Source organism: Aythya ferina (genome assembly GCF_964211825.1).
Source record: "Aythya ferina genome assembly, chromosome: 2".
Classification (NCBI taxonomy): domain Eukaryota; kingdom Metazoa; phylum Chordata; class Aves; order Anseriformes; family Anatidae; genus Aythya; species Aythya ferina.
The window spans coordinates 13261275-13269147 of NC_140297.1; the positions used below are offsets into that span (position 1 = coordinate 13261275).

At 37.2% G+C, this 7873-nt stretch overlaps 1 long non-coding RNA gene across 1 annotated transcript; it reads right to left on the reverse strand.

The window, feature by feature from the left end:
* Nucleotides 1-3169: 3169 nt before the first annotated feature.
* On the reverse strand, nt 3170-6343 carry LOC311433061. Its single transcript, XR_014690535.1, has 2 exons — nt 6173-6343; nt 3170-3926 (listed from the first exon to the last, which is right to left on the reverse strand). It is a non-coding gene; the product is annotated as an uncharacterized lncRNA (long non-coding RNA).
* Nucleotides 6344-7873: the final 1530 nt, after the last annotated feature.

The window sequence follows — 7873 nt, forward strand, 5'->3', positions numbered from 1 at the left end:
TTCTCAGCTTAGAAAGGTTATTATTTAACTGAAGTTCTTGACTCTGAGACATAGCTAAATTGAATTTAATATAATTTTCAGTATTATTAAAAAAATAATAATAATAAAAGTTGTTAAATATGTGCTTACATCTCCAAAGCTACAGTCAGTATAGCTTTTTGAATATTCTTATTGCTTTGAGTAGATGTGTAGCAATAGTAGTTACAATATAATCCTTATCACTGGAACTATTCAAAGGGTTTTCCTTTAAAATCCAGTAAAACAAAACAAAAACAGGACAGCATTCTGTGTTGCCATGGAGACATTAATGTCTACTGCAAAATATGTTACGTTGAAAGCCATTTACAATTCAATTTTAAACAATTGTTCCAAAATATCATGTTATTTGCATAGGGAGGCAACGACCCTGCTGGTCTGAAATTTAGTATTTATAAAAAGAGATATATAAATATTGTCTTGACCACTAGCCAGAGACTAAATTGGAACTCTTTCACATTTTCTTACTTTGAGTAATAGAAAATGACTAAGCTTGGAGTGCTGAAAATCTCCTTATTGTTGGAAACTCCTCTATTGTTTTGAACTTGAGACTCATAAGGAAAACAAGTTATGCAGAAGGGAAATCCACAGGACTGGATTACTAAAAGGGTTCCCCAGCCTGTTCAGGGAAGTACAGGAACTCGTATCAGACTGGTGAGATATTTTCTAAACTGTTCAGCCACAGGCTGAGCCTTTAGGTCTGCCCTTTCTGAAGAAAATAGATCTTGTGCCACAGCTAATGTTAGGCTCTGGAGCCCTCAGACATACACCAAGGTGTGCAGTACTCTTTGTCTACCAGGCTAATGGAACATTGCAATTATTCCTAACATTGGTTTGCAGAATATCCCTCACCAACCTCCAGCTAAGACCATAGGCAGATGTTTTGAATGACTCTTCTAAAAAGAAAGAACATTTGCATTCTTAGAGATTTCTGTGATAATCCAGGTGTTTGAAACAGTTGAATAGTTACAGAAATGCACACAGTGTCCTTGAGAACTACACCCATTGGGCGAATCCTGGAGAGAAATGCCTTTACATAGTTGTAAAAGGGAAGATGAAAAAGGGAGCTGGGGGTCTCACTTTTTTTTTTTTTTTTCTTGTGCATTAACCTTGCCAAGGGAGGTCCAGCAACAACTTAATTTTTAATGTAAAAAGTGTCCAGTTTGATTTTGAATCCAAAATTCATATGAAGCAGGTCTCTTGAATAACTTCACCAAAGTCAACAGCTCATCCAGCCTTCAGTTCCAATATTCCCACTGGTTGTACCTGACTAGCACAAAAACTTTATTGAAGTTTCTGGAAGTGACTTTCAGTTCTTTTAAATGGCAGCATAAAAGGAAGATAAATCATTAATACATATTGTCGTCTTTTTATGACAACATTCAGCTTCCTTGTTCACATAGCTCACAGGACTACAGATTCTGCCCAGGCTGCACAACACAGGTCTTTTCTGCTATAACAGACATTGTCGTCGTTCCATCTAGAAACCTTTATTCAGTAAATTATTTATAAGTATGGTAGATTAAAGAGGAAAAAGCAAGGACATTGACATAGTGCCTGTGTGATGCAAGGCACAGCAACAGATTTCCATGGAGCAGTTCTGTGTTTTCATGGTAAACAGCTTTTGAGACTCAGCAAACATTGCCTTGGGTTGCCTCAGGGAGCCAACACATCTGCACATGCTCTGACGGTGTTAGGTGACTGTTAGGGCTTTTAAATATTACATGAATGAACTTCAGAGTGGCCTGAAGGTCCTTGAGAAGTGTGGACTAAACTGAATTTTGCCACCTTGGACATGAGGAACTGTATCCTTGCCCAGATCATTAAGAAAATGGGACATCGAGGAGGAGGTGATAGAGTTGGGATGGAGAGTCAGAGGGGAAATTGACATCAGTGGGGAGGAAAGGAACAGGAAAGCCTGAAAAGTGTGTACAGACTGACACCAGGACAAGAAAACATGACCTGTATTCAGATCTGCTCTGTCCTCCCTCCTGTCCTAGCAACAAACTTTTTTCCTTGTATACCTATAGCAGGGGATGTCCTGGTTTTCCAGCTCTCTGCTTCAGGTAATGGTGCCAGCACAGTCATGATCATTTGACTTCTCCTTTTCCCTGTTTTCTCCCCTTGACTTCCTCATATCTTGCTCCTTGAGGCTTTTCTATGACAGCATTCACTGCCCTTGTTCAGGTACCTCACAGGACCACAGATTCTGCCCAAGCATTACAATGCTGTTATATCAAACATCACCATTGTTCCATTCAGAAGCCTTTATTCAGTAAATGATTTATAAGTATGGCAGATTAAACAGGAAAAAAAAAAAAAAAAAAAAAAAAAAGTGGCTTGCTTTACACATGCCTGCTTCTGATTTTGATGAACGTTAAGGAATAACAACATGTATGAGTAATAAACAATTCAGCTTTTCTGACCCCTTGCTGAAATTGTTCCCCCAAAACTCTGTCAGCACTTCCAAGTGTCAGCACTTGGTTCAGAAGTAAATAATATTTACCCTAACTTTAGGGAATTTGTAATCACAAATACTTTTTCTAGAATTTTGAATCTTGAATTGTTTTTCTGTGTCCAGTTTAGTTTTTCTCCTAAGAGCTGGATTTGCTGTCTGATGTGCTGCCAGGTGTCTTTTATGACTCGGCACTCTGGCCTTGTAAATCCCTGTCATCTCTGACACAGTGACAGAGACAAAACATTAACGTGTTGGACAATTACATTGTAAAAACTGAAGTGAACCCAGAAGAAGCCTTTAATATTTAAGCCAGGGGCTAAATAGGTAGCATGATAGATCTGAAAATGTATATCTGGACTGTGCAGTGACTTTGAGACTTGATGGCAACTTAAGGTTGTAGAGTGAATAACTGATTGAAACCTCAAATGAGAAGAAGGAAAAGCAAACAACAGCAATAAAAACAAAATGGCTACAGACATCTATTTTAGACAGGAAAAATGCCACCTGCAAATGGCAGTTCACATGAGAGCACCACAGCAGATTATATATGATTTATATATGATTCTCCATGTGGATATGTTGGTGGAAGACAGGTGTAGCACAAGGGAGGTCAAAACTCCTGAGAAATCAGGTTCAGGCTGAGGCTGTCTCTCTACTATGTGAGAGCAGAAGGTATCGTATGTGGCTGCTGAAAACCCTGACTCACTTGGGTAACATCAAATGCTTCTAATTAACTCAACATGCCTAGTGCCTGGAATAGTGGTGTAGGCGTTCAGACAACATGTTCCTCTTAAGAAATATACAGTGAGACAGAGCCTTACACAGCCCTGCTTAACATATCTTGTACTTACTAGCTTGTGGGCCTTCAAGGAGATGGGAGTGCTGTAGCTCTAATGGGGGACACAAATTAAGGAATCCAGAAACCAAGGAAATATCTGAGACTTTAAGCCTGAAATCAATCCAAGTTTAGTGTACTTTTCTATCCAACCAGGGCTGTGTGACATTGCTTGGAAGGAATATGGAACAGTAAGGACAGTCCAGCCAGATCCCATAGGACCAAATGTATCATGAGTTTTTCAAAGGCACTGGCTGGGTAACCTTAAAGATGTATGGCTAAGTCCAGGCAGAGTCTCCAAGGCCAAGCTCAGGACTGTACCCACAAACACTGCAGAAGCATCCCGTATTCTTTCTTGCGAGCAGAGCAGATCTCACCATGCCCAGGTTCCACCTGCAAGGTGAAATGGGCTGCCACTGCTGCTTGCTCAGGGAAGTGTGGGTTACGCTTGTAATCACGCTCATTCTCAGTGATCTTCTCTGTACTGAAGCACTGAAGCACTTACGAAAAAGAGGAAAGCTGTGGGCTACTGACCCATATTGGCATAAAGCCTCAAATTAATCTTCCTCTCCTGCTCTTTTCCTTCATCAGTGATGACTGAAAAAAAGAGAGACCAGTGATTAGATTATTTTACTAATCTTTATCCTATTTATTAAATCATGACATTTTATCCCCCATTGAATTGCATAACTATACTACTGAGAAGTGTAATGGGATTCATTTTTCTTTCAAAAAACTGAATAAAAGGTACTTTTATGACACATTTGAGAGGAAATTAGACAATGATATTTTTGTGCTCAGAAATGAGATGTGTTTTTATCTTGCCATGCTTAATATTCATGCTAATTCACAATGCACTTTTTTTTTTTTTTTTCTTGTTATCAGAGAAGGATATTCTTTAGGTGTAAATTTGATCTACCGTCTGTTAATTCAGAATTACATTAATATGACTTTTGGCCCATTTCTCTTTTTTATTTTCTTACATGCTACCATACAGTACAAGACAATACCAGTATAATGCTTTTCCTGTTTCTTTTTCCTTTCTTTTTCTAAACTCACAGAAAATCCCGTTTTGATGCAGGCAGATAACATCAAGTTATTATTCCATTCTCCTCTATCACAAATGGATCTGAGATTCTTTTTACTCAAAATACTTCCAGCTTGCTTTATACTCTATTGCATAATGTTTTATTCTTCTGGACTTTTAATCATTCAAAATCGAATAAGATAGCCATTGCATTCAGCTATTGCTGAAATAAAGCATGTTGTAATTCCCCTCCCCCTTATCATATTAGGCATGGTCAAAACTACCCAAAGGTCTTTCTAAATTTGGTTTAGACATATGTTTATATATTTAAATCACAAAGCACTCTCAGAACTCTATTATTATTATTATTATTATTGTTATTGTTATTATTGTTATTTTTATTATTATTGTAAAAAACTGCAAATCCTGTGAGTTTTCCTTTAATCAGCAACAGGTAGATGAAGTATTTCCACATGATTTTAGGGAACTATATACATAAAAGTTTCTATATGTGCAAGCTCACTTGAAAACATAGGGAGATGTACTGCTAATCATCTGGTCTGATAGTGCCTGCCAGATAAATCTTCCTTCTTCTATAGGATCAGTATCTAACAGCCACCTTAGGCACAGCTGAGGAGATCATTATTTTCTTCATTACTGTTTTCTGGGTTGATGTTGTGTAGTTTTGTAGTCTCCCTCACTGCAGATTTTAACAGCATCTCAGAAGAAGGAGCTTGCCCAAAAAACATGGATGCCGCTCTTACAAAATGAAACACTTCCCATAATAGATGTTTTAGTAGCAGTAAATACAATTTGTGGGTTAAACTGGGAGACAATTAAATGCACACATTGCAGACTTGTTGACATATGCTGCTTTTAGTATGCTTATGATGTCTCAACAGAATACCAATAAAAAGAAGGGCTCTTTGTTGTTGTTGATCATTTTTTCTGTGTGCTAACAACTTTCCATGAATCTGCCTTGAAACTGAAGAATAACAGATGTAGGTATCCCAAAAGGTGCACAATAAAATGTTTTCATCTGCTGAAGAAATTACATTTAAGAATTAAATCTGCAATGCATCTGTAGTATATAACAGCGGTGCATGTAATGTGACATTGCTCTCCAGTAATGACCTGTCTTCTGGAGATGAGATCACAACTGCTATCTGTAAGAGACAAAATAAAATAAAATAAAATAAAAATAAATAGAAGTGGAGATAGGATTGCAAAAAGCTTTGGAAAAAAAGTTTCTCCAGCACTCTCTCTTTGGTATGATTGCTGGACCTCTGATTTTCCAACACATGACTTGGACCTGGGTTGTAACGGAAAACTGCCTAGTAATAAATCTGTCCTCATCTTAGGCACCACATAGCATAAAATATCAATTTTGATACTGGGACAACTGTGTAAAATGCAAAAACTATTTGAATTTTCCAGGGCTAATTCATCAGTTCTGTGTTTAAACCTACATATATGCACTGACTTTTCCAGTAACCCAGCACATTAACTGCATTAAGTCAAAACTGTCAGAAATAGGTAATGTTATTGTGCCAATTATCCAAAGTTCATATCAGCAAAATAATAACATATTTTATTCTACCTCTATATTTTCATGAATAATTCAAAAAGTGAATGGCTGGAGTAATAATAATAATAATAATAATAACAACAACAACAACAACAATAATAAATGTATAGCATGGAGTAGGAGCAGTCTGATTTAAAACATAAGTAAAATTCTAATAGATAGCTTTAAAATTCTATTCTCACCAATTCTGAATATTAACTATTGTAATTAATGGCATTGTTCTCTTACACTGGCAGATTTCTACTTGAAGTTCACTCAACAGAATTCAAGCAAAGTAAGGATGAAATCTAGTTTCTTTCCTCAGATAGAGCTAAGTATTTTGAAAAAGAAAGTGGTTCTGCAGCAGCCTAAGAATAACAAGCAAAGTACTCCAAACTCTTTCTTAGACCTTTCCCATTGTCTAAGTGACAGCTGACAAGTAGCAGATGTTTTCTCTGTGGTCAGATCCCTGTCTTTCATTCTAATGACAAATTGTAGCCACCTGATTTGCAGTGTTGCTGAAACGGGTCCTGCACTACCAGTAAGCCTGGTTTCTATTAATATCTTGTTTTTTGTTTGTTTGTTTGTTTTTTCCATTTTTTTTCCTGTTTTTGCCATTTTTATTTTTTTTTTAATTATTATTATTTTTATTTTGCAGTATTTTCTCCAGTATGATATGTTTCTACATACTTTTTTTTTTTTTTTTTTTTTTTAGGTCACTGACTTTTTGTAGTGGGAAAAATCACTATCATAAGACTTTGCCAGTAAATCAGGCCAGCTGATTTTGTAAAGCCAAATGCTTGGAAACATGGTCAGCTGATTAAGGCATTGGGCTGTGACTCAGGAGGTCTGGATTCAGTTCCTGGCATTTTCTGCATCACCTTAGGCAAATCACTTTATTGCTTTTACCCTTGCAATTTCAATCATGAAATAGGAATCATAGTAACATTTCACTTGCCCTCCTTCATTCCCCCTGCTCCCCACCATGGACAATCAGTGCATTTTACTAGCTATACAAAGCTGAGAGAATGGATTTTGTGTTCAGCATGAAGCTCCCTTCTGTCAGCTGGATATATATATATAATTTTTATATACAACATATATAAGAAATTCTATTTTACAGCTTTAAAGCCTCTCTGAGGTAGCCGTTTAAATAAACAATTAGTGAAGAAAAAACAAAGCTGTCCTTCAGAAGACCAACTATATGCTTTCACGTATTTCTATCAGTACCACCCTGGTAATGAAAGACTGGCATGTTGTTAGTAGTGACAGTAATAGAGCTGCTGCTAGCTGCTCTCACTGATAAATACCACTGCTGCCAAAGCACCTGTGCTGCCAGCCATCAGCTTGAGAAGGGAAGTGGAGGAAGGGGAATACAAACACTGGTGGAGTGTGAATCCCCTGCTCCCAGGGGTGCTCTGGTTTGGATTGGGCTCCTGTGCAGCGACATTTCATTGTGGAGGCTGTGCATGCTTCAGCAGCCATTTGTGGGAATGCTGCTTTCCAAATTGCCAGCAGCGAGAAGCAAAGGAATCACTTTTCTACCTCTGATCTCCCAACTATTCTTAATGGGCATGTATCCAGACATTTTCATTAATGTAAGTAGCAGCTAACTAAACTGGCTAATAAGTTCTCTCTGTTTTTCACTCATTTTCAATCAACATAAGTAATCAACATGCCAGAGAATGTAAAATACTGTACAAGCCCATGAGAGGAGAAGCATTTTTAATCATCATTATTGCTCAACTGTTGATAAAAAAAAAAAAAAAAAAAGTCTTAAAATTAATATAATGATAGCTTGAGATGATGAATCTTCAATAGCATATGGAAGGCACATTCAATACAGAGTGGGAAAGGGTGTTGTAGGACATGCTCTGAATCACAAATGTACTAATGTAAAAATTCAGGATGTTCAAGGCATGGTGGTGGACAGTTTAGGATCATATTTAG